The sequence below is a fragment of the Haliotis asinina genome, chromosome 2, assembly GCF_037392515.1.
Source record: "Haliotis asinina isolate JCU_RB_2024 chromosome 2, JCU_Hal_asi_v2, whole genome shotgun sequence".
NCBI lineage: Eukaryota > Metazoa > Mollusca > Gastropoda > Lepetellida > Haliotidae > Haliotis > Haliotis asinina.
In genome coordinates, this window is record NC_090281.1 from 5,295,465 (window position 1) to 5,320,228 (window position 24,764).

Below are 24,764 nucleotides of genomic sequence, written 5' to 3' on the forward strand. Positions count from 1 at the left end.
GATCTACACAGAAGTTGCAACAATTGTTTAATTTATGAATCAGTTGTGGTTCATTGTTCTCCTGTAACAGCTGGTGTAAGGATGTCAGGTCTGTGGTGTTGTTATGGTAAAATACTGATGAAATTAACATATGAATACGTACAAAAACATGGACGTGTTTTCCATAACATGCAATGTATACACTGACTGTGGAAATTGTGTCTCGTTTCATATGAAATATACTTTTTATTCATATTAAATTCAGGTAAATTCAGTATCTAATTTATTTCAAATTACGCTTCCACTATCTGATTCATTTTAAATTCAAATTTCACTATTTTATTCATTTCAAAATGAAATCTCACAGTTTTATTCATTAGGGTGACACATTTATTTTAAACACAATATGAAAAAAATTACGTTAGAAGGTGCCCTTTACATTTTCCAGTAACATATTGATGCTTATATCAAACTGGTTATGACTCAGCTGAAGCTAAATTAACCAAATAACTGCCATTTAGTTACCGCTAAAATAGTCTTAATTTTCAGCAGTTCTGCATAGACGATACTTATCAATACCTCTTGCCACACCATGTGCGTACAAAAAATTGTTAAAATAACGTTAAAGCAAATGGTCGATTAGGGAATTTAATTAATTAATAACTAAGTATATCGGCATATAAAAAAGAGCCAATATGGTGACCAAGGTTTGCGTACACATCGATGGCACTATGGCTTCTAATATGCTTGCTTATCTAAACTGGTTCTATTTCTGACGATCCATTAAGGTGAGGTCAGGCACAAAGGTGACTTAGTGGAAAATATATAATTCAGGCCCTGCTAATTGACTGGATAAACAGAACGCAGGCGGTGACTAACCATGACAACAGCATCAACAAAAACTGCAGACTGGTCAATCAATGTCTTGACCTCTTCACACTTACACGCGGCAAGGGGAATCGAGTCATTTGACATTGTGAGAATGTATTGATCTAGATTTATGGACAACAGACTAGTTATGATTACACAATGCTTTAGAGAGTAGTCAGATGTAACATGTGTCATATTTGGGATTATATGTGGTGGCTGATCGGACTAGGCGGTTCGACACCCGCATGGGACTCAATCCAAGAAGTACTAGAATTCTGTACTTTACTAAGAAAGTGTAATTCCAAATATGACATATGTCAACCAAACAAGTTGTTTGTAAATGCTTTTGATGACCGTTCTCAACGACGACACTGTAAGGTGTTGGGTACTCAAATACACACCTTAACTCTTTCGCAAATCAAAGATATTTTGCAAGTCAAGATTACATGAAAAACCACGTCATACAACAAACATCAATCAGGTTGGAGCCAAACATGTATGCTCTAACATATAACATCTCATTGTGCTCTCAAAAGCAACTATTGACCAAATACCATTTCCAGTCTTTAGTTCAGTAGACCCGTATTCTATATGAGTTATGAAAGACAGTTCTGGCAATAATGACAAGCACAATGTGAAGTATTTTTAAAAACGCTGACAAGCCGGACGGAAGGTGAGGCGGACGTGCCATATTAATGTATGTAGCGAGGATATAGACATTACATAGTTACACCACACTGATGTGCACAATTGTATCCTGTCGGTCCAGTTATACCGCTCGAGAAAAGATTGAGCAACATGAACGTAATATCAGAGTGAAAACAAAGAAACAAAATTAAATGTCAGTATCGCGTGTCTTCAATACTAGGAGTGACTGTGCGATAGCGACAGTCAACTGCAGCCAACTTTTGCAACAGTAGTAACCTCGTTGGACTGCAGCCAACTTTTGCAACAGTAGTAACCTCGTTGAATTGCAGCCAACTTTTGCAACAGTAGTAACCTCGTTGAACTGCAGCCAACTTTTGCGAAGGTGGTAACCTCGTTGAATTGCAGCCACCTTTTGCAACAGTAGTAACCTCGTTGAACTGCAGCCAACTTTTGCAACAGTAGTAACCTCGTTGAATTGCAGCCAACGTTTGCAACAGTAGTCACCTCGTTGAACTGCAGCCATCTTTTGCAACAGTAGTAACCTCGTTGAATTGCAGCCAACTTTTGCAACAGTAGTAACCTCGTTGAATTGCAGCCAACTTTTGCAACAGTAGTAACCTCGTTGAACTGCAGCCAACTTTTGCAACAGTAGTAACCTCGTTGAATTGCAGCCAACTTTTGCAACAGTAGTAACCTCGTTGAATTGCAGCTAACTTTTGCAACAGTAGTAACCTCGTTGAACTGCAGCCAACTTTTGCAACAGTAGTAACCTCCTTGAAATGCAGCCAACTTTTGCAATAGTTGTAATCTCCTTGCATTGTCTTATTTAAAGTCATTTCCCAAATGAATGTATAGTTTATATGAAATAAAAGTAAGCCTCTTCTGATAGTTAACCTGCAAGCAACTTGAAACACAGATCAAGTAAACAGTCAGGCTTGTTAAAGAGGGAACACCGGCGGCTCTAAAACAATGTTAACAAACCTGGTACTCCCTGTATTTTGCGTCGGACATTTATCACCGGAAGTCAATTCCTATTTTATTGACACACACATATTATCGATGCATCGAGAGATTTTCGTTTCTACCATTAATTAATTGGTATCGGAGACTCAAAAACTGCTATCCATCGATAGTTCGATACATGGTTACAGACCTATTTACACTGTTGAAGATCTATGACAACATTTGGACAGATGCAGAATGTCACACCAATCTTGTGCTTGACTTATGCTAAATGTGTGTTTGTCCCGTTTCTTATGACGAAAGTGACGCTATCTTTGTGCATTACAACCAAACATGCCTTTGACTCATCCAATATCCATATACCTTGCACAAAAATTGTGTTTTCTTTTTATGAAACATTGATTGCCTTATGCACATAATATATCAGTCGTGTGCCTTATTAGAAACGTTCCCCTATTTATTGCCATCAGTATATTTCTGACAGCATCGCATCATCACACCACTTAACTGGGCTGGTTACATTTCCTTGGCATGTTGCAGGTTCCTGCTGATTAATGTTTTCCATTGTGGCCGCGCATGACATTATCTAACACAAAGTCGCATACACGTCATCGCTGCGTGGTTGACGGCAGGTGCTGGGGAGTTGTCGCAGTCGGAAACAAACGCCGTGCAGCCTCCCAGTGTTCGTGTTATTGTTTATGGGCGACTCCCTTGCTCTCGCTTTAAGGAAGACTCACAGTTACCCGTCATTACCGAGACTTCCACTGAGTCGCGGTCGTTAAGTGTTCCTGTGATCCTCATTAGTATTACACGTTAACTGTGTGCAGGATGCTCCATATTATATCAGGATCGTACACATCATATTATGAGAAATTCCTAGTTACTCGTGATTATAGAATTAGTTGCGACAGACTGGAATTTGATTATATGTTTCATGAAAACATTCAAATAATGAATTACTTTAGTTGATGCGACTGGTTTCATCACTGACAGCATGTATCCACTGACATACGTATACACAGCCAGAGCTGGTGAACACTAACAGAGCATGTGCACACTGACAGAACATATATCCACTGAGGGAGCATGTATCCATTGACACATGTATTCACTGAGAGAGCACGTATACACTAACAGAGCATGTACATGTATACATTGACAGAGCATGTTTCCACTGAGAGAGCATGTATACACTAACAGAGCATGTACATGTATACATTGACAGAGCATGTTTCCACTGAGAGAGCATGTATACACTAAGAGAGCATGTACATGTATACATTGACAGAGCATGTATCCACCGAAAGCATGCATCCACTGATAGAGGAAGTATTCAGTGACAGAGCATGCACATACTGACAGCACTAGACACTGTCAGAGCCTGTATTAACAGACCAGTATGTACGAGAGAACACCAGAGCCCCCAGACTGGTGACAGTTCGAGGGGATGGTTATTTAGGCCAGGTATTCTGGGAGTCGCGTCAACACGCAACCCATCAATCATCTCCTGTCACCGGCCGCCACAGAGGTGCAACGGCTACATGATGGCGGAGAAGCCTGCAGGCAACATAATTACATATCAGGGTCATAGTTCATTCCCGAAAAACAAGAATCATATATATCAACAGATCAAACACCGAGACACATATTTATTCTGCATGGAGTTATTCTAACATACGCTTCCTGTCTATTGTCCAGCCGGAAATTAACTGACTTTCAGCAGATATTTCTTATGATCATGGAAATGGCGGTGTGGCGGTTTTTAACAAGCAGATGCAGGATGATTCACGTGCGCCCGCTGTCACGGCGTTGTTTGCACGTTACGTGTACCACCACGGCTGAAGAACATGTCAGGCAAGTCTTACTGACAGTCAGAACATATTCCCTTCCAGGAGATGAGTTAAAAACGGCACAAGCCGCGGTACAGAAATCAATAATTCCCGAGCACTTTGGACTAGTCTCTGTATATCAAGAAACGCAACATCAAGGATTGAAATTTAATGCATCTCTCACATGTCTGCGACTGTAGTTGTCCAATAACTCAAGGAAACAAGATCTGAAGCCCATCAAACAAGTGGAACAAACAGTCACGTGATATAGAAAGCACTACACTAATAATGAACAATTCTCTGGCACTAAATATGCGCGCCAATCCACCCCTAAGAGTCCTCGGGGTCACCCACAGCATGGATGTGATGGAGTTAAACAAACACGCCTGACCCGTGGGACGTTAACTGTTACGCCCAGTCATAAGTCGCCTTCAGCTTGAGGGTGAACGTTAGTTCGTTAATGTGTTTAGAGACACGGAGCGTCATACTTCCTCTAGACTAAAGTATAGTCTCTGAACATATTTAATTTTGATATTAACAAATAAAACCATTTAAATTAAAAAAGATCCCCAGTGGGGTGGAAGATCTTAAACCAAGGGGAATCTAGACTTGTTACATCTAGGGCATGACCACTGCGGGGATGGTTAGTCTGAGGGCAAAATATATAAGGGACTGTGAAACAGACTATTCCTTAACGGCCAGGTATTGCGTTTATCACCGTGCATGGTATCAGACACAGTTAAGGAACTGCGAGTTTTAAAAATAAATCTAAACGTTGAAAATGTGTGTTGTTGGTCAAGAGAAATTATGTCTGCTACCTGAGAAAATACGCATTCCTAGCAAGAAGATATGTTGTCGCTATCGGAAATACCAATAAAGCAAGAGACTGGTTACGGTTCGTTTTTGTGTTGCATGACCTTTGTCGTTTACTAAAAGCACAGTACATCCGCAGAGGCTGGGTAAAAGATTCATACGACGGAATAGTTTCCCTGATCAAACCGACAAAACTAAATATCCGAATAACCTTCCTCAGTCAAATTAGACAAGCAACACAATAAGTTAATCACAGTCTCAAAACAGGACAGGAACTGTCAGAGATATACATATATTTCAACCCAATACAAATACAGTCACATTTAACACTGAATCGCGTATTTGCCTTGATACAATGACGTCATATTAGGAAACATGGTTGAGTAGATCTAACGTCACGTATAACAATATTCCAGCGATAATCACGTCGGGGGACATCAGAAATGGATTCACACAGTGCAACTGTACCTATGAGGGGAATCGAACCAGGGTCTCCGGCGTGACGAGCGCTTTTCACACCGCTCAGAGGATCATTGTGACATCAGAGGAGATAACTATAGCTGATTTTAAAAAGGATGTGAATAATGTTGATGCGTCAAATCCACCTGTTCATAGACGACATATAAACGAAAATCCAAACTTAACAATTAGTGGCACAAATTCATAAAAATCACCAAAAGCAGAAACAACTGAAATAACACGAACACCTGGTGTTCCCGAATTTGGCTTGTTTCGTTTTCGATGCCGTGTCAAATATACCATTCACACCCACTGAGCTATTTTTATAATGTATGTATCAGCTGATCAACACAACGCCTATCTATAGATTATGCTAATTGTTCCTTTGGTTTTGTGACAGATGACAAAGACGATGAATTCATATGTCGTTGTAAATGTCAGGTTTTGAGCGACAACGGTGTTGTTAACACTCCTTCATCAAAGGAAAGTCTGACCTGAAACCCTCCAGGTTTATTATCACGTATTCATTACTTACATCATGACTCATTGCCTCCATAGACATGGCCTTTGATGAGAAGTCGGGAACAAAGGCTTATTATTTGTTAATCGCAAGTTGAGCCTTGTATTAAGCTTATACTCACATTTCAAATATATTACGCGCTGCGTTTGTCGATTGAACAGAACCAAAAGTCGCGAGAAAAAGTTGACGTGACTTAATATAGTATTCGGTGAGGACATAGGTTAACTGTGTTTCACATGTTTTCACATGATTCACTTCAACATGGGGACTTATACAGTGAAGAAAATTATTGCTCATTTTTGAGATAAATGTGTGTTTTCAAATAGTTACTTTCACTAGAGTCCTTACTTGATACCGGTTAGTGAGTGTGTGAGTGAGGCAGTAAGTTTAGTTTAGCTGGGCAGACACTGGAAGTTTCATAGCACACAGTCATAGCACACAGAATAAACAGGCACCATGTTTATTTACACAGCGGTATGTTGCGGTAAATAGATAAGTCAGTAAATAATGACATCCATCTTCTATTTCGCCCGAAAGCAAAACTGACACATTCCATTTTCTCCCGATAGACCTCACCAGCAACCATATTATTTTACAGCCCTATACAAACAACACATGATTTGTGCTAAGAATGCGCCGACCTGTTCGAGTCGAAAGGTGCCCAGTGTTTAAAACTGATATGATTTGTTGGAAGAAATTATGAGGTGGGCGATTTGGGGAAACATAGTTAGTGAGTTTGGCTGGGAGATGGGCTTCATCCATCGTACCCATGTGTGGAGTAGAACATTCGGCATCGCACATGACGAACGGGCACTTAAACCATTAGGCTACCTACTTGATACCGGTCATCTGGTAACCGGAATATCGCGATCGCAACAAATAATATTACATCAACGTTCTTCCAGCGCACATCGATCAATCCAAGTATACTCCTCAAGGTTTATACTCCGATCCTTTCATATGATGACAGTTTCTATATTATATCGTGCAATGGGGATTAACTAGATTCGTACACGAGCTCCGGCTGTTACTAAACTTCGTTCGAGTAATGGGGAATCTTGTATTTAAAGCGTTCGCTCGCCACGTCGAAGGTCCGAGTTCTAATCACCCACATGGTTACCTTTAGTGGTATTATCCGCCGTCATGTTACTGGAGTATTGCTAAAAGCGGTGGAAAACCATACTCACTCACTCACTCGATCGTTTCAGTAGCATATGATCACTGTTGTATCTTTATCGCAAGAGACAAAAATAATGTTCCTCTCAAGAAATTGTTTCATGCGAGCTGACAAAAAGCCAAACTATTTCAGGAACCTGATCACTTTTAACAACGGTCTGCAAACACTAAGATCACAGCAAATTCTCACATAACAGTTTATCATTCACAGAAATCACGATTGTCCAGAAACTAATATTGCCTCGTTGCGTGTAGAGTATGAAGATAATATCTGTGCTAACTATAACCACTCCTGTCATAATTACAGTGTGATAATAAGGGCAGTTCAACGTGTTTATCTTCAATCAACGTGCCATTGATAATGGCGCAAGTCATCGCGCAGCTCCTGATTGCTTACTGAAATGGTCACATTTACTGAAGGCATGTGAACAATGTTGACCAGCCAGATCTCACACTGGACCATGCTGCTATTCTACCTGAAAGTCAATAAGATGTGTTTCGGTCCAGATATCAAGAATGTTACCATGACCCACCCCTGAAGCCTGGCTATAAATCTGGAGCGGGGTTACGAGGAGTGCAAGTATTACTTTACCAGATTCATGGTTAGCTGGAGCTGGTCGCCATAACCCACCTGTGTTAATACATGAATCATCGCCACTGACAAGAATGTCACTCTTATGTAGGTCAAAACGTTATTGTAATGTTTTATAGGCAAGAGATTTGGCATGCACAGGTAAAAGTATTGGGGTACTGTAGCTCTCAATCACCGCGAGGAACATCATGAGAGACTGTTATTTTCAAAATGTAAAAAGAGCTTAAAATAGTGACTGAGTGTTTTCGTCTTCCATGGTCCTACAATCCAGTGTTTCCGTAGAGTTGTTTCCACTAATGCCGGCTACCTTGGTAACGGTACAAGGACCTGTACCGACTTGCTTAATCATATACCTACTACCTGCTAGTGGATGAAAAGGGCCCCAGCCTCAGTACCGACTATCCCAATTCCGGTAACGAAATGTCGAATGAAAATATCAGGGAGTGGGATGAGTTTCACGCCTGTTTTGGGCAATATTCCAGCATTATCACGACAGTGACACCAGAAATGGACTGCACACATTGTACCCTGGGCAGAAACGAACCCAGTACTTCGGTGAACGAGCGAACACTAACTCCACCGCCCCATTTTGCTGCTGCAGCTTCCAAAGCCAGATTACACGAAAGACAGCTCAAAACCCTCTCAACATCTTCACAACACATTCACTATCATCCATCATTTATAATTTACATGCACAAACTAAACATAACTTGCGACACGATCCTTTTAACACATTTAACTTTTACATTGAAAACGATTATATAAACATTTCATACAAGCCCACACATAGGGAGACAGATAGCAACGCAATCAGCAATTGCTTGATTCAGAAAGGTCGCATATCACATTATGTAATATATTTACATTGAACAGCGGCAACACGAGGATAACACGTGTATTCTTGTCCTGACTGATCAATAGTAAATATTGTTGTTTTGTGGGCATAGTCGCTTCTTACACGTTTGGTAACGGGTACTTGAACACTGCCATTGAAACAGGTATAACACTCAGACTGTAGAATGGATCAAAACATTACAAGCGTATGTAATGCTGAAAACAGCTCCCAAAATAAGACTCCATGCACAACCGTGACATTCGTAGCCAACAGACCACCATAGAATAATAACCATCGCAACTGTGGGTTTTTCATTTTGACCACTACAAGTTGAGATCCGGGTTAGAATTGGTCTCCAGCAACCCATGCTTGTCGTAAGAAGAGACAAACGGGATCGGGTGGTCAGGTTCGCTGACTAGCTTGACACATGTCATCGTATCCCAGTTGCGTAGATCGATGCTCATGCTGTTGGTCACTAGATTATCTGGTCCACATTCGATTACTTACAGACTGCCGCCATATAGCTGGAATATTGCTGAGTGTCGCGTTAAGCAGCTTTGACCACTAGTACATATTGATGTTACCCTCTTCCGTCCCATATTTTATCACAACTGGTCACATAATGATTATGACGCCAATGAGCAATAATTCTGACAGATGCATGCGTGGGTGAATTTAGTTTTACGCCGCTTTTTGCAATGCCAGCAATGTCACAGTGGGGGACACCAGAAATGAGTTTCACAGATTGTACCCATGTCGGGAATCGAACAGGTGTTGTGGTCGTTACGAGAGAACTCTTAACCACTAGACTATCCTACCGCCCCAAATGCATGCGAGTTACTAAGACAACCAGTTAACACGGAATGGGGCGGATGTTATCTATTGTATCGACTCGGGCGAACAAAGTCAAATTCAGTGCTTGTACTCTTCCTTTTTCAAAAGCAATTCTTGAATATATTTTGGTGTAACATAAATGAATAACTTCCAAACAGGTAATATAATAACTTACCAAATAATTTAAGATACAAAACAGAACTAATAGTGATCATACGGACTACATACAACAGCGTGTATTTCAATGACCCGGACTTCGACTCGACGTGGAATGATCTTCAAGATCAGGAAGGTATAACGGGAACTCTGTTAATAGGACATGAGACTTGAGCAAGTCTACGCTAAAATATCAATGAGGATGTGTTTTTATCCACCTACGAGGAAACTACGAGGGCTGAAAAGTGGTTACACGGGAATATCATAAGCGGGCGTATCATTCGTCGAACGGCGAGGCTATTCAGCACATCCTCTCACAGTGAATAGTCAGCGTCTCAGCGCATGACGCACTATAATCCGGATTTCAATAACCATCTCTCAGTCCCTCCCTCATGACTGTGTGAATCAATAACAGGGACTGGGGAGCTAGATGTAACAGATTAACGCCTAATTAATTCAATATTAATAAGAGAACATGAAATATTCACGCATAACGGCTTTAATATTCTGCTAACCTGTTTGATTGGACTTGTTCATAGGACGTCCACACGACAGCACGATTGTCTCGTTGACAAGTAGAACGACTTCCACGTTTAACTTGAATTACTGACAGTTAGGTCTTGCGTGTTTCAGAGGTGTCAATACTTTCCCAGTTTTTTTGGCTGTGTATTTTGAGAATCGTTGCGTTAATTTTTTTCTGAATTTGACACAAATGCTGACATGTCTGTTTATAATTAACCTTCTTTTCCTCAAACCAGCAGTTACAAAAACAAACATATCGGCAGTTTGGCTGTGATTTCGATATTGATCGACATGTACAATCACGCCAACTGCGTGACACGTGAAAGGACATGTGTTCTCGCACCTGTAATTAATCAGGAAGAACATAAACAAATTACCGCTACTTTACACAAGCAAAATATGCACAGGTAAGATAAGTTAACGGTAAAGCTTCAGCCAGTAACCCGTAACTTCAATTTTTAACCCTTAGCCTGTTCTTCAAACGTAGGGTAAGGGTTAAGGTTAGGTTGTCCTAACCTACGCTAGTTAAGTCAAAAGAAGTGTAGTTCTTTCACTGTTCAGATATACACTAGATAAACGACAGTGTGATACATTAAAACACATGCGCAGATACCAACCAAACAGGTGAGAGGTAGTAAAAGTCCGGAATAATGCCTGGTAAAAATTGAATTAAATGAGGTATTTATAAAACGAACGTACATTAAGACACTAATGACGAAAAGGTATGCAGTTGCAATCCTCACATAACATCTTGAACATCTTAACGCAGCATGGCGATAGATTATCGGTAGATTAGTCGGCATCACTGTACAGCTCCGCATAGAAACTAGGTAGGTACGTCACGATGTAACTCATTTAGCCAGTGATGAACGCTCTGACAAGATATCTACCTTATAATGCATTCTTTCTCCTTGTGCATGCGGAAGGCGGTTTAACAACACATGGTCGTATGTAGAGAAACTGTTCAACTGCATGTGGAATGGGGGTGATTCAGTACGGGGTGAGCATACCCCGTGTCTTTGCAGCATGGTACTATTCATAAGAAGTTTGAAAAACAAACAGGCAAACAATAAATAAATAAATCGAGAAATGTATAAGTACACTGTGGACTGAAATAAGCTCATGGTTAGTTTGCTCAAATTGCGAATATGCGTAGTGCACAGCTTGAGGTAAGTCGACTGCAAACTGATCTGTTCACGTATATATATGTTATGCAAAAGAGGCGGGTTAAATAGGGATATGATTATGCATTTAAACATCACTGATATGTCATCAAGCTCTGTTTTCACAAGGGGTATGACACGAGACTTCCATCAGCTAGACAGCGCTCACATGGTGATGACAAGGGTGCGTGGATTGTGGGGCTGTTATCTCTTCAACAGCTGTCGTTTGTTACATGCAGATGTAATGTCGCTTTAAACACTTTTATCGTATTTTAGAGTGAAATCGTATCCTAAATATTATCTGATTCCATTTGGCAGCCAGTAAACAACACATTGCAAGGAAACAAACAGTTTAGCATGACCCAGGAAAAACCAAAAGCAGGTCAAAGGGCGCCCAAGTACAATTTAAGCTGGTTGGTAAACCGCTGTTCTTCACAGGGGCCTATTGTGCTTCCTTCAAAACTCAATACAAACTAAAATAGCTAAAACTTTGAGGTCTTCATCAGTATTGCTAACCTCCGCCCAACACAAATAAATATTTCTTGGTTGCCATGGTAACTTGACAATGACTCCGACAATACATATTTAGAATTATACAGATGTTTACAATGTGTTAGAGCGACGCGGGTTGGAATGTGGCTTGTCTCCAGAGGTAATATCAAAACCCGATCTGCGCTCTACACACAGAACAAATCTATCATTGAACGTACTCTTAAACCCTCTAGCCGCGAGATGTCTTCTTACCACCGACCTCATAATCTCTCCCGCCATATTACACAAGACCCGGAAGTATTTCTGAAGCAGGAATCAATTAACGACATCCTTTAATTATATTTCGACCAGATGAGGAAATATCCTTGGCTATAAATTTATCATAAACTGGCAATAACATAGTAAACCCGTGGCACGCTAAATCGTCACGGTCGCTGGTCACATGCAGCTGGATGGTCACTGATGTGTGCAAAATCTATTTCATATATTATATATATCGATGATACATAATCGCTGAAATCACAATCAAAACGAAAGATGGTAGTAAACTCACACGCTATGCCTCTGTCAGTGTAATCCGTCCGAGAGAGGTTAGAAAAACGCCATTGCTGTTCGCTGATGTTTCTATTTTTACCTCAACGCCAAACGACATGGACTTGTAAAGCAGACAGGACACCTGGCTGAGGTCGAGGCGGTCTCGTGCGATGAGACGCTAACAGTCTGAAGCTATCCCCGTGATGAACGACAACTGATAATCAGGCCAGCTATATGCATATCGCGTGCAGCTACGCCGAGAGGTTAAAGCATATCTACTGTATTTAGTCGACGCAATTAAACTCCGTGCTGTTCAATCATGAAATCACGCTAGGTGATACAGTTTTCAGTCAATCTCCCATCACTGACCTATCAATCAACCCCACAAAGTCTGTCAATCAAACAAATATGTTGTCAATAGCGTGTCGGTGACTATGGCTTGCACATTTCAAACACAAACAGTTAGTTGACAGATACATACGATTTAGTTGCCTACCTTCACAGAGTAGCTTTCTCAATGCAATCCTGTTCGCGCCTGTATGCCTTCCAACTCATGTGTGAGTCTGTCACAGCGTAAACAAGGGAAGCCCACGCGGCTAAATTTAGCTTTCATAGACTGCGGGATACCCTCGCTGAAAGGAAATGGGGGATGTGATGATGTAATTATTGCCATTAAGCTTATCAAATACACATGTATTACTTTACACGTCAGATTTCTAATTACAAGCTTTGTTGTAGACAGTATGCATATTTGAGCTAACCTCGGCAACGAAAGCATTTCATGTACAGGTATCCTCTGCCCTACCGGCATTTAAACAATTTCCTTTCACTTCGTACAGGATATAAATACAATGAAAGGCAAACGTAAAGTACATTATCGCTGAAACAGTGAGTACGTTTTTATGCCGGTGTAGGCAATTATACAGCTAGGGGATGTTTGGAGGAGGGGGGGGGTACAAGTGGCATGGGCTTTGCAGATGAAGAATCGAACCCAACATGGAGGTGTGACGAGAAAATCGCCTCAGCAACTACCTTACCCCGCCATCAATTGTAGGTAAACAAGGCCGGGTGTTTGTTATATGTATAAATATGATACACTGACATAGAATACATGTTTGACACAAACCACAACATTTAATGTTGAAGAAAATTGTCACATATGGAGACAGTGTTTTCACTGTAACAAGATAGAGGACGAACCCTTAGTCTCTGAATATATATCATTTAGGTAGCACCAAATAATCCATTTGAAATTTAGAAAGGAAGAAAGGAAGCAGTGCAGGAGGTCAAGGGCAAATAGAGCCTTGCTCCAAGGCTATATTGAATGGTAAACTCATGGATGTGTAGCAATGTTATCATTTAGAGATCCAACGACGCCAGTGTGTTCATATTTTTTCAGAATTTTTCATTTAAGCTGTTAATTATTACCAACGAGACGTTTGCAAGACTGCACTTTTGAGACTGTTAGACAGACTACATGAATCGTTGTCGTGTTTTATGTAGGGAAAATCTCAGCTTTCGCCACCCCTTGTTGTCATGGATACCCTGAACATGATAAGGTTTTATACTGAGACAAAACTGAAGGTTTAGGTGAGTACGCTGTCAGTAGTCCGTGTTTTCTAAGGCTGGGGAACAACATCTTCTAACATCTCGTGGTATCACGCCGGGTCATTCACATTCACTTGCTGCGCAGGCGATCTGCACACTGTCAGAGGTGGTTTAACATTTACGAAACACATTTATCACATAGGTCGTATCTTTTAAAATGAATCAACCGCTGTCACAGCATATTAGCCGAATTCCCAATACCAACCGGATTTCTGATCATCCAGCCACGTGTTTGAAGTGTATTTCCAGAATGCAGAAGACAGAATCATAAAGACGTTATTAATTTGAACTAACCCGGAAACAGAAGTAAGTTGTTTCTAAATTCGTCGAGAACAGTTTGCGCATTAATTACCAGCGAGGGAATACTTGAGTGACACGTGTTGAACACATACTGACCACACCTGGAGACGCGGGCTGCGGTCCAGGGTAGCAACTAGCTGGTCTTGCCATAACCCGCACACATCCACCTGGTGGGGAGGCCCAGATCATTAACTGATGTGACTGAATCACCAGATATTATTCATAATTATGTGCAACCCAGAAGCATTAGATCTTATTACATCCTTTTAGTAATATAACCACCGAATAAATAGTTGATGCTTGTGCCTGGAAGCGCTATCAGCTTCCAAATTAGCGAAGTGCCGCGTATGATCACTGTAACAGTTTCGTCTTTGAAGATGTTCCTTGCACATTTCCGGGCTTACGAAATTCCTGGCATCAGACTGCATGTGTAATGGGTTGGGGCTGCAGACATTATATTTTTGTCGAACGTCCAGCTTTTCGTGTGAAGCTCAGTGAAGGCCATTGTTTCTCCTAGAGCATTTATTATAAACTGTTATCCCGCCAACAAAAACTCCACGACGAAGAGAGGGTCTTTACACCACTTTTGGCATATATTCATGCGGGGGACTTCACGCATTGTAACTATGAGAGGCTCGAACTAGGCCCACGGCATGACAATCGAATGCCCTAACAACTAGACTACCCCACCACCCCGACATCTTAAATGTATGATTGTATGCAAAGTAGTGAATGATTATGGTTTTGCGCCGCTTGTAGCCATATTCCAGCAATATCACGGCGTGTGACACCAGAAATAAGCTTCACACATTGTACCCAAGTGAGGAATCAAACCCGATCTAACTAACGAACGCTTTAACCACTAGGCTACCCCATGAGTGAGTGAGTGTGGATTTACGCCGCATGTAGCAATATTCATACGCTTTGCTTATAATTCCAGTTGCGTAGATCGATTCTGATGATGTCAGTCACTGAAATGTCTGGTGCAGATTCGATCATTTACTTTGACATTTGAAAGCGGTTTTAAACAACAAACAAACTCGACCAAAACCCAAGAATATTAAAGAGTAGGCTAGGTAGGTATCTCACGTTATACCTGGTGCTGTGATATAACTTGTCTGCCAGTTCATTCTGACCTCCATGGATTTTGACAGCCAGTACTTCTGGTAAGTCTGCACAAGAGACCGTGTTTGTCAACATATGTCGACGTGGGTGTGTTCAGGCGTAAATGGCAAAATGGTTATATAAATGTATGCATGTCTAATTGTGAATGTTACAAATTATGTGTGCAAACTGTTTAAGCCAGCATGTGCATGCCAAAACTTTGATTCAATCGTTGGTTCACTGTAATGCCACCAGCAGGTTTTGGTTATGTCACGGTGAGTTGTCTTGAGTTGGAGTTAACCCCAAAGAAAGGGGATTTTAAAGGTTTTCTATTTTGTAGAAACCCAGAAGCACTTGTATGGAGTTGGCAAATCTTTGTCTAGAACACTCACACGGCATTACTCACGTCTATTGTACATCTTTATACTCTGGGTTTTATGTTTGTTTGTGTGTTATTCAACGCCGCACTGCGAAAAATTCACCCTGTAAATAATCGAGTCTGGACCAGATAATCCAGTGATCGACAGCATCAGCATCGTTCTACGCAATACGTTGACATGTCAAGCCCCAAGATCTCGTAAGTCGCATGGGTTGCTGAAGATACACGCGTCTGATTCCACAGCGTCTCAAAGGCATAGAATCTTGCCCATGCTGTCCATACGTGACCCTGATTCTTCGATTTACAGGCTCGTCTCGTCATCACTTGAATAATCCTACTGTGGCGGAAAATACCATTCACTCAACTCGATGTTTCAGAATTCTTTCAGTTCCAGTACAACTAAGGGACCGTTCTCTATTTTGTGCTTAGTTTGCATAAAATGGTCCATCTATACAACGATGGCATGTAAACATTAGAATCTGAAAATGACAGTCCGAAGATTCATATTATGAGCAACTATTATCTATATCTTGGTAAGATGACACTGCATTCATTAGCTCTTATCTTACGTCACACATATATGGCTAAGCGCTCCCCTATGTTTCAATGTACCCCGCTAACAAGCGAGTAACATTTTCTATGTACCCCGCTGGGAATGCAGAACTCATTTGGTACTTCGTGGTAGTAATTCTTTATCTCGAATAATCTGAATGACCATCCGATCCTCTTATGACAAGCATAGTCTTTCATGGGAAGCATGGGTTGCCGCAGACCTATTCTACTCCAGACATTCACTGGTCGTTAACATAAGGATGAACAGATAACAAAGACACATTTACCCACACCCCCCTCGTGACCAGTGAACAAAAAATAGTACCCTTTTTACTTGCATCTCTCAGCATGAGTCTGTATATTTGTAAATATGTGTCATTACTATACTCAGGTGTCGATAATTTACTTCTGAATGAGTTATACGCCGCTTTCAGCAATATTTCAGCAACTGCTAGACAGGGAAACAACAAATGAACTTCACACATTGTACCCATTTGGGGAATCGAACCTGGGTATTATTCGTGACGAGCGGACGCTTTAACCGTAGGCAACCTGCTGCCCCAATTTACTTCTGAAACAACTTTGAAACATGTGTGGTGCAGGGTCTCGCTTATGTGCACGTTTATGCGAAAGCCAGGGGATGATCTGATTAATAAATCTGTCGATTTTTTGTCAAACCTAAACAAACAGACGCACGTTTTGAACATGATGGTGTTCAGTGTACAGCATCACCAACTGTTATGTGGGCAGCCAGACTGGGGCGGATATTGTTTACTTTGGGCTTCAACGAGAGAAAAACCCGGACAAATTAAATCAAACATAGTGGTTCATGGCAATCATGTAAGAGAACGCTCTTCACATTTGAATTTGTGAACAGGCAACTCAATATTGAGCTTTCCACCATTTATATACTATATTTACACACCCCAGGTAATTTTCACGCGAACAAACAGTACATTTACATACACATACATATGTATGGTTAGCCATGTGCTAAATTACTGACGGAAGCACATTTCGTTCTTGTAAACGGGATACATGCCATTGAGCCAGGCCATACATCCGTCTCTATGTTGTCTCTGTAAAACCAGGCACAGTACAGGTTCTGCTAGTTTCCCAGACATGGCTTGACTCTGAAACATGTCTTCCAACCTTTGTCTTTGCCGTAGAATAACCAACTAAACTGTCAGTTAAACACTACTTTGTAATGACCGCATCTCTTTCCTCTGAGTAATACAGGTTCCCGAAAGTCCTTTGTCGCCAGTGGGATTTGAACCCACAAAGGTTAACGACAAAACCCTCTGAGAAAACGATTTGGAGGAACTCATGTGGAATGAACTATCACATTCTTAATAACCTTAAGACGAAGACTTAGTCAGATTATGAACAGATGTATGTGTCATTTGTGCTAAATGTTATTCTGCACATTAAATGCACGTGTGATCTGGTTGTTATTCGTTCAAACACTTTCCTTGATCGGAACTGCGGTTGCTCATCACAGGCAACAGACAAATACTATTTATGTGTTGCATAAATGTGCTTGAATTGGTCCAATATGAATAGTATCCCTGCCCCTACATGCATTTTACCGAGTCGCCACAGGAGTGTACAGTGGTTTCACAATTGAGCATAGAAGTCTGGAGTTTCTATATAACCATTCAGGTGCTAAGATCCACTTCCAACATAATCTCGTTACCACCTTTCACGTCTTTTCGGTGAGGTTGCGTCAGGGTTGGCGGTATTGTAGGTCGACGTTGTCGCATCTCGTAATGACGAAAACCATTCCTGACAGTTGGGGTGGATATACCGAAGTCCTGGAATGGTGAGAGCCGAGGTCACACTGCAGTGTAGAACCTGTTCCAGAGATGGCGCCACCGTTACCATCTACTCTGCCTTGGCGCTGTGTCGCGTGAACGTTAGGAACCGGTCATATAATGACGTTAAGGGATGATGGTTTCACTCAAACTGTTCTGTGGAGACAGGTGTTATCCATTTTTACACAAGCACCAAGAGGGTAATCAATTTTGTACATTTAATTTTAAAAAATAAATAAATCATTCACATTGTACATACTTTTCCTTAAAATCATCACCACCCCTCTATTTATAAATTATGAACAGTCCCTTACTATTATGATAAAGCCTCAACAGAGTTGTAAGGGTGTTTCGATGGCAGGAGCAATGTGCAGCTACCTGTCACTGAAACATCACAGACCATATACGAGTTTATAGACTTGTGACGGCACTCGTGGATCGTGGAATGCTGTGGGCATTAGTAAACTGTCCAAGTATTTGAACCACCAAACCTTCAACATTTAAACTCCCAAATCCTCAGCAGTGTTTTCCCCATTCATGTGCTCCTCGAAGTTTATCGAGATACACATGCACTTGTCCATGCATTTGTCCATGCACTTGTCCATGCTGAAACCACTGACGACAGGCACATGTTTCCTTCACTATAAAAGGTGAAATCACGCCCCTGCATTACAAACTGGTTCAACATGTCCTTAAATGCATAATATCATCTCCCTGGGCGATTTAAGTTAAGTACACACAATTCAGTAAATTACATGCCCCCAGAATATACATAGATATAAACATGCACTTTACAGAATATATTTGTAAGAGGCCAATGATACTGTAGTCCAGGAAATATTCTCTTACAACATTGCTTGTAAGCTCATTTAATAATCAGCGATGCAGTTACACAATGAACAGTCAGTCCAAATAACATCATAGGTATGTAAATGTGCTCTGTGGACACTTCAGTAAACACAAGCAATGATGATAACCCCGTCAGCCAGGCAGATATTTGTGTGTGGAGTACACGGACAATGTGTTGGAGTGGTTGAAATGCACAGCTGCGCTCTACACTGCACTGACACAATAGACTTATTGAACGTTGACGTCCCGCCTAGCTTTGCTCATTGACCGCTATATAATGATTTAAGCAAATTGTAGTTCATTCCGTGTCCATATTGTCATGTTAATAGTACTATAACCCATCCTGACGGAGAAAAGCGACACATAGTTCCAGAGAACCGGCGTCAATATCATTTGAAATACATACGGACCAATAGAGGATTTTTTTCTGTCTATTCATAGTGTTGTGTGTTTGCAATATTGCGCTTTACGATGCTATAAAAACATCAATAGCAAACCGAATCCTATGCCAATCCCGCCTTTGATAAATATGTGCACCACTCATTCTGCATGTTGATATCATGTGACCGCGTTCGCGGTGTATTGGATAGTGTGTCAGACGGTGGAGATCTAGTAGTTTGTTTCTGTTGTGGTCTTATCTGAACAATATCAATAAATGATATGTGGAACATGAAAGGAAATGAAAGAGAGCTAGGATTCTGCGGACATGTGCTGTACATGCAGTTGATGTGTCTGGTTACATGTGTGTTGTATACGCAGCTGATGTGTCTGGTTCCATGTGTGTTGTACGCGCAGCTGATGTGTCTGGTTCCATGTGTGTTGTACACGCAGCTGATGTGTCTGGTTACATGTGAGTTGTACACGCAGCTGATGTGTCTGGTTACATGTGTGTTGTACACGCAGCTGATGTGTCTGGTTCCATGTGTGTTGTACGCGCAGCTGATGTGTCCGGTTCCATGTGTGTTGTACACGCAGCTGATGTGTCTGGTTCCATGTGTGTTGTACACGCAGCTGATGTGTCTGGTTCCATGTGTGTTGTATACGCAGCTGATGTGTCCGGTTACATGTGTGTTGTACACGCAGCTGATGTGTCTGGTTCCATGTGTGTTGTACACGCAGCCGATGTGTCTGGTTCCATGTGTGTTGTACACGCAGCTGATGTGTCTGGTTCCATGTGTGTTGTACGCGCAGCTGATGTGTCTGGTTCCATGTGTGTTGTTCACGCAGCCGGTGTGTCTGGTCACATGTGTGTTGTACACGCAGCTGATGTGTCTGGTTCCATGTGTGTTGTACACGCAGCTGATGTGTCTGGTTCCATGTGTGTTGTTCACGGAGCCGGTGTGTCTGGTTACATGTGTGTTGTACACGCAGTTGATGTGTCTGGTTACATGTGTGTTGTACACGCAGCCGGTGTGTCTGGTTACATGTGTGTTGTACACGCAGCTGATGTGTCTGGTTACATGTGTGTTGTACACGCAGCTGATGTGTCTGGTTCCATGTGTGTTGTTCACGGAGCCGGTGTGTCCGGTTACATGTGTGTTGTACACGCAGCTGATGTGTCTGGTTACATGTGTGTTGTACACGCAGCTGGTGTGTCTGGTTACATGTGTGTTGTTCACGCAGCCGGTGTGTCTGGTTACATGTGTGTTGTACACGCAGCCGGTGCGTCTGGTTACATGTGTGTTGTACATGCAGTTGATGTGTCCGGTTACATGTGTGTTGTACGCGCAGCTGATGTGTCCGGTTCCATGTGTGTTGTACACGCAGCTGATGTGTCTGGTTCCATGTGTGTTGTACACGCAGCTGATGTGTCTGGTTCCATGTGTGTTGTATACGCAGCTGATGTGTCTGGTTACATGTGTGTTGTACACGCAGCTGATGTGTCTGGTTCCATGTGTGTTGTACGCGCAGCTGATGTGTCTGGTTCCATGTGTGTTGTTCACGGAGCCGGTGTGTCTGGTTACATGTGTGTTGTACACGCAGCTGATGTGTCTGGTTACATGTGTGTTGTACACGCAGCTGATGTGTCTGGTTACATGTGTGTTGTACATGCAGCTGATGTGTCTGGTTACATGTGTGTTGTACACGCAGCTGATGTGTCTGGTTCCATGTGTGTTGTATACGCAGCCGATGTGTCTGGTTCCATGTGTGTTGTACACGCAGCCGATGTGTCTGGTTACATGTGTGTTGTACACGCAGCCGGTGTGTCTGGTTCCATGTGTGTTGTACACGCAGCCGGTGTGTCTGGTTCCATGTGTGTTGTACACGCAGCCGGTGTGTCTGGTTACACGTGGGATGTAGATACAGCTGATGTGCCTATAGGCGGTGTAACACAAATATCAACGTGTTTTCAAACTTGGGAGACCAACTGTACTAGTTCATAAATATGTAAACATGTTTTGAAGAAAAACAACAACCTATAGATGTACAGCAAAAGAAACCAAAGCATTTACTCCCAAAACACCCATAGCCTTAACTCATCAGTTAAAAATGTAAATAACGACTTGGAGGCATTCTGGACTCATACATATAGTTCATTAGCATTTCAAATTTGAGACCAAACACGACGGGGATGTCTTTTTTAGCCACATAGATACGTCACAGCAGGTCGGTTAAGAATAACGGTTATTAAAATGAATTGTAGGGCAAAAGAAGGTATAAACGTTAAAAATTAGATTTGACAGTAAATGACAAACGCTATCAGAGCGTTACCGGGCAGTCGCCGTAACAACACGAACTTAATTAAGTTTCGAAAACACATCATCATCGACTTGAACGTGTCAGTTTTAAGTTCCCTCAGACATATCATTGTACTTTCCTTAAACGGACAACTTATGCAATGCAATGTATGGCATTTGGCCTGATCTTGGGACGTGGACGACGTGTACAGTAATGCTCCTGAGACTGCTTAAACGCCGCAGTCATTATGTAATATTCCGACCCGTGAATCCGGAATAAAGTTGAGTGCCGGTGTACAAAGCGATCTTAACGCTAAGGTGACCGTAACTCCCACAGTTTTACATAGAATTAAGGTAGGCTGAGGGAGAGGTTGCTTTGTGAAAAAAACACCTTGGCCTTCAGTAACCCATTTTTTTGTCGTAAGAAGCGATTAACGGGATCGGGTGGTCAGACTCGCTGACTTGGTTGACACATGTCATTGTATACCAAATTCCCCAAAATTCGAAGATGGATGCTCATGCTGTTGAGAGCTCGATTGTTTGGTCCAGGCTCGATTGCTGACAAACTACTGCAGCATTGATGGAATTTTGCTCACGTTAGAGGTATTATTACATCTCGTTTGTTGTTATGTCTCACAGTCCCTGAACTACATTATTTTCCCTCCCCTCCCTGCAGTGCAAAAGCCCTTAATAAAGCAAGTCTAGATTTCACCAAATCTCCCAACTCTCTAAGGCGTCTTTTCAATAACCAGGAAAATTCGTCTTGTAAAATACTGGATAAATTTCTATATCAGGGATCATTGATCATATACAGGAGAAAATACTAGATAGGCCGTCAGGTGATGGAAAGTATTTATCCGATTTCTTGATTGCATGTATAACCACAGTTATTTGGATAAGTTGTCGCTTTGGTGGGGTATAATACTTGTTTATCGTTCATGCTGTTTAATAGAAACATGTATATACAACTTTTCAGATTGTTTCTTTTCCAATTTCTCTGTAAACCTTTTTACTGCTCATCTGCATTTTTTTCAGATTTCAGTGCCAACCAGTATCGATTGCGAATCCCACGACACACGTGTTCTGAGAAGAAAAAACTGAGAACACTGTTTTTGTGTTGCAATGGCTATTGAAGATAAATGTACCCTAGGAAAGGTGTACTTATGTTTTAGATGTCGATCAATGACCTCTTTCAGCTCTGACGTCTGCACATTCCATGTATTCACATTAACGATTTCCTGAAAGACTTCTTTGACGGGGCGTGGAACAAACAAATGGCTACCGAGCTGGAATTCTATTGAGAAGAAGCTATAATCAAGCGAAGCGGTGAAATGAGGCATGTCCATGACCCTGATGGGAGCGCGTTAATTGTAGAGCGTGCGTCAGAGCGGGAACAATATGGTTGGCGGTCAGTAGTATTTTACAGCCGCCCCGCTGCTTCCGGTAATGGCGGGACTCTAGATGCAACTGTGCACAGTAGTGGCAAAAGAGTGAGAGGTTTGTGTGAACGCAGCTCGGAACATTATCCCAGTCACCCCGCGCCATGCCAGGTTAATGCAGGAGGAAAGATTGCAATGGCACACGACTTAGATGTTTTTCTGTTGTTTGAAATCACCCCATGAGAATAGGTTCCTGGCACGCCCAAGGGACGCAACTCTGCACAAAAGCAGCAGCAGGTGTGGAGGTCGTCATTGTAGGAAAAGAAGTAGGATAGTAACGCCAAGTTTGTTTGTTACTAAACACTGCACAATTTCACTTCTAGTGACTGAGTTAAAAGTACCGTCGCGTCGCATAGGTGTTATTTCGGCCATAGAGCCACGAGGTGGGCAGATGTAGCATGTTGTGATAGGTGAGTCCAGAATTGGAGATTGTGTGTCTGCAATGTCTGATAGTGTGGACAACAAAGGAGGTGTCCTTGTCTTTTATACATTCAGTTCGAGACCACACCAATACCCACCTTTTAATACGTAAACCTTTGTTCGAACAGTTCTTCCCACCTGGAAAACAAATGAGTAAACATTGCTTACAAGAATTGCATGTAGTTATAGTTTGTTTACAGACAGAATCCCAGCGCCGAACTGAACATATGATGGATTATGGCTTGCCGCTGAAGCCACGCTGACGCTGAATCCCAGGACAGACACTTGTACCAGTGTGTTTAGCCCCGGACAATCCCCGAGTGGACAATTATTGTTATGTATATACTGATACTCGGTTTCCATGGAAAACTATATCGATAATTATATTAAAGTGGAACAAATCTGTCCTTATACGCGGAATAAATTGCCTGAAGATGTTGTGACGGGTCTTGAGGCATAACGCTCATGCATTGATATATTTATAATATGGAACAGGTGTTCTGGTGGGATTAGATAAAACTTTGCGCCATACTGACATACAGACTATAGCTAGTTATGCACGATCTGATGTGTTCAGTAAGGAGGGCCCGGCGTTCCAGTCCTCTGGGGCGCTGTATGTCGCTGTGTGGAGCTGAGAGTACCAAACGCTACAACCTGACATGTTTTCAAGTTTGACTTCACAAAACCCGTGTCAATAGGGTTCCACCAAAGTGGAACATGTCAGAGACCTACATCACTTCGGATAGTCTGTCTCATAATCCCTGAACCACATTATTTTCCCTACTGCCAATAGCTCTCTCTTTAAAAGCTTAGTCTGCCTCTCCTCAACCACATTATTTCCCCAACTTCCTTGCCCTCTCTGCCACGCTAAAGCCTTAAATGAAGCAAGCCTAGAAATCTTCAAATTCAGGTTTTGACTCCCCCTGGGACTGCTTTTCAATCTTAATATTTTACATTCGTTCCTATCAAAACTGTATGTATTCATTGTCTACACTTCCAGCCTTCCTCCGAAATCAGCTTGTAAACACGACGTCATATGATTAGATTACAAAGAACGCACGCTAAACTCACTCACTCACTCACTCACTCACTCACTCACTCACTCGATATAAAGTGAAAGTAGACACGAATTAACTTGCAGGTTAGGCAAACAGGTATAAGTTTCCGGATCTCGATCAATCTAACGGTTAATGTTGTAAAAGGGAACAAGAGGAAATGTGTTATACAATTTCAAGC

The 24,764-nt window shown here is 41.8% G+C and overlaps 1 protein-coding gene across 2 annotated transcripts in view; it reads right to left on the reverse strand.

The window, feature by feature from the left end:
- Positions 1 to 12,953, reverse strand: part of LOC137273175 (uncharacterized) — a 52,494-nt gene extending 39,541 nt beyond the window's left edge. Inside the window, exon 1 of one of the 2 annotated variants that reach the window (XM_067805664.1) lies at positions 12,882 to 12,953. The gene's annotated coding sequence lies outside the window, so the exon portion shown is untranslated. Of the gene's footprint in view, positions 1 to 12,404; positions 12,582 to 12,881 lie in introns of those variants that run through there. The other variant, XM_067805665.1, reaches the window with a different exon arrangement.
- Between the last annotated feature and the right edge of the window lie 11,811 nt (positions 12,954 to 24,764).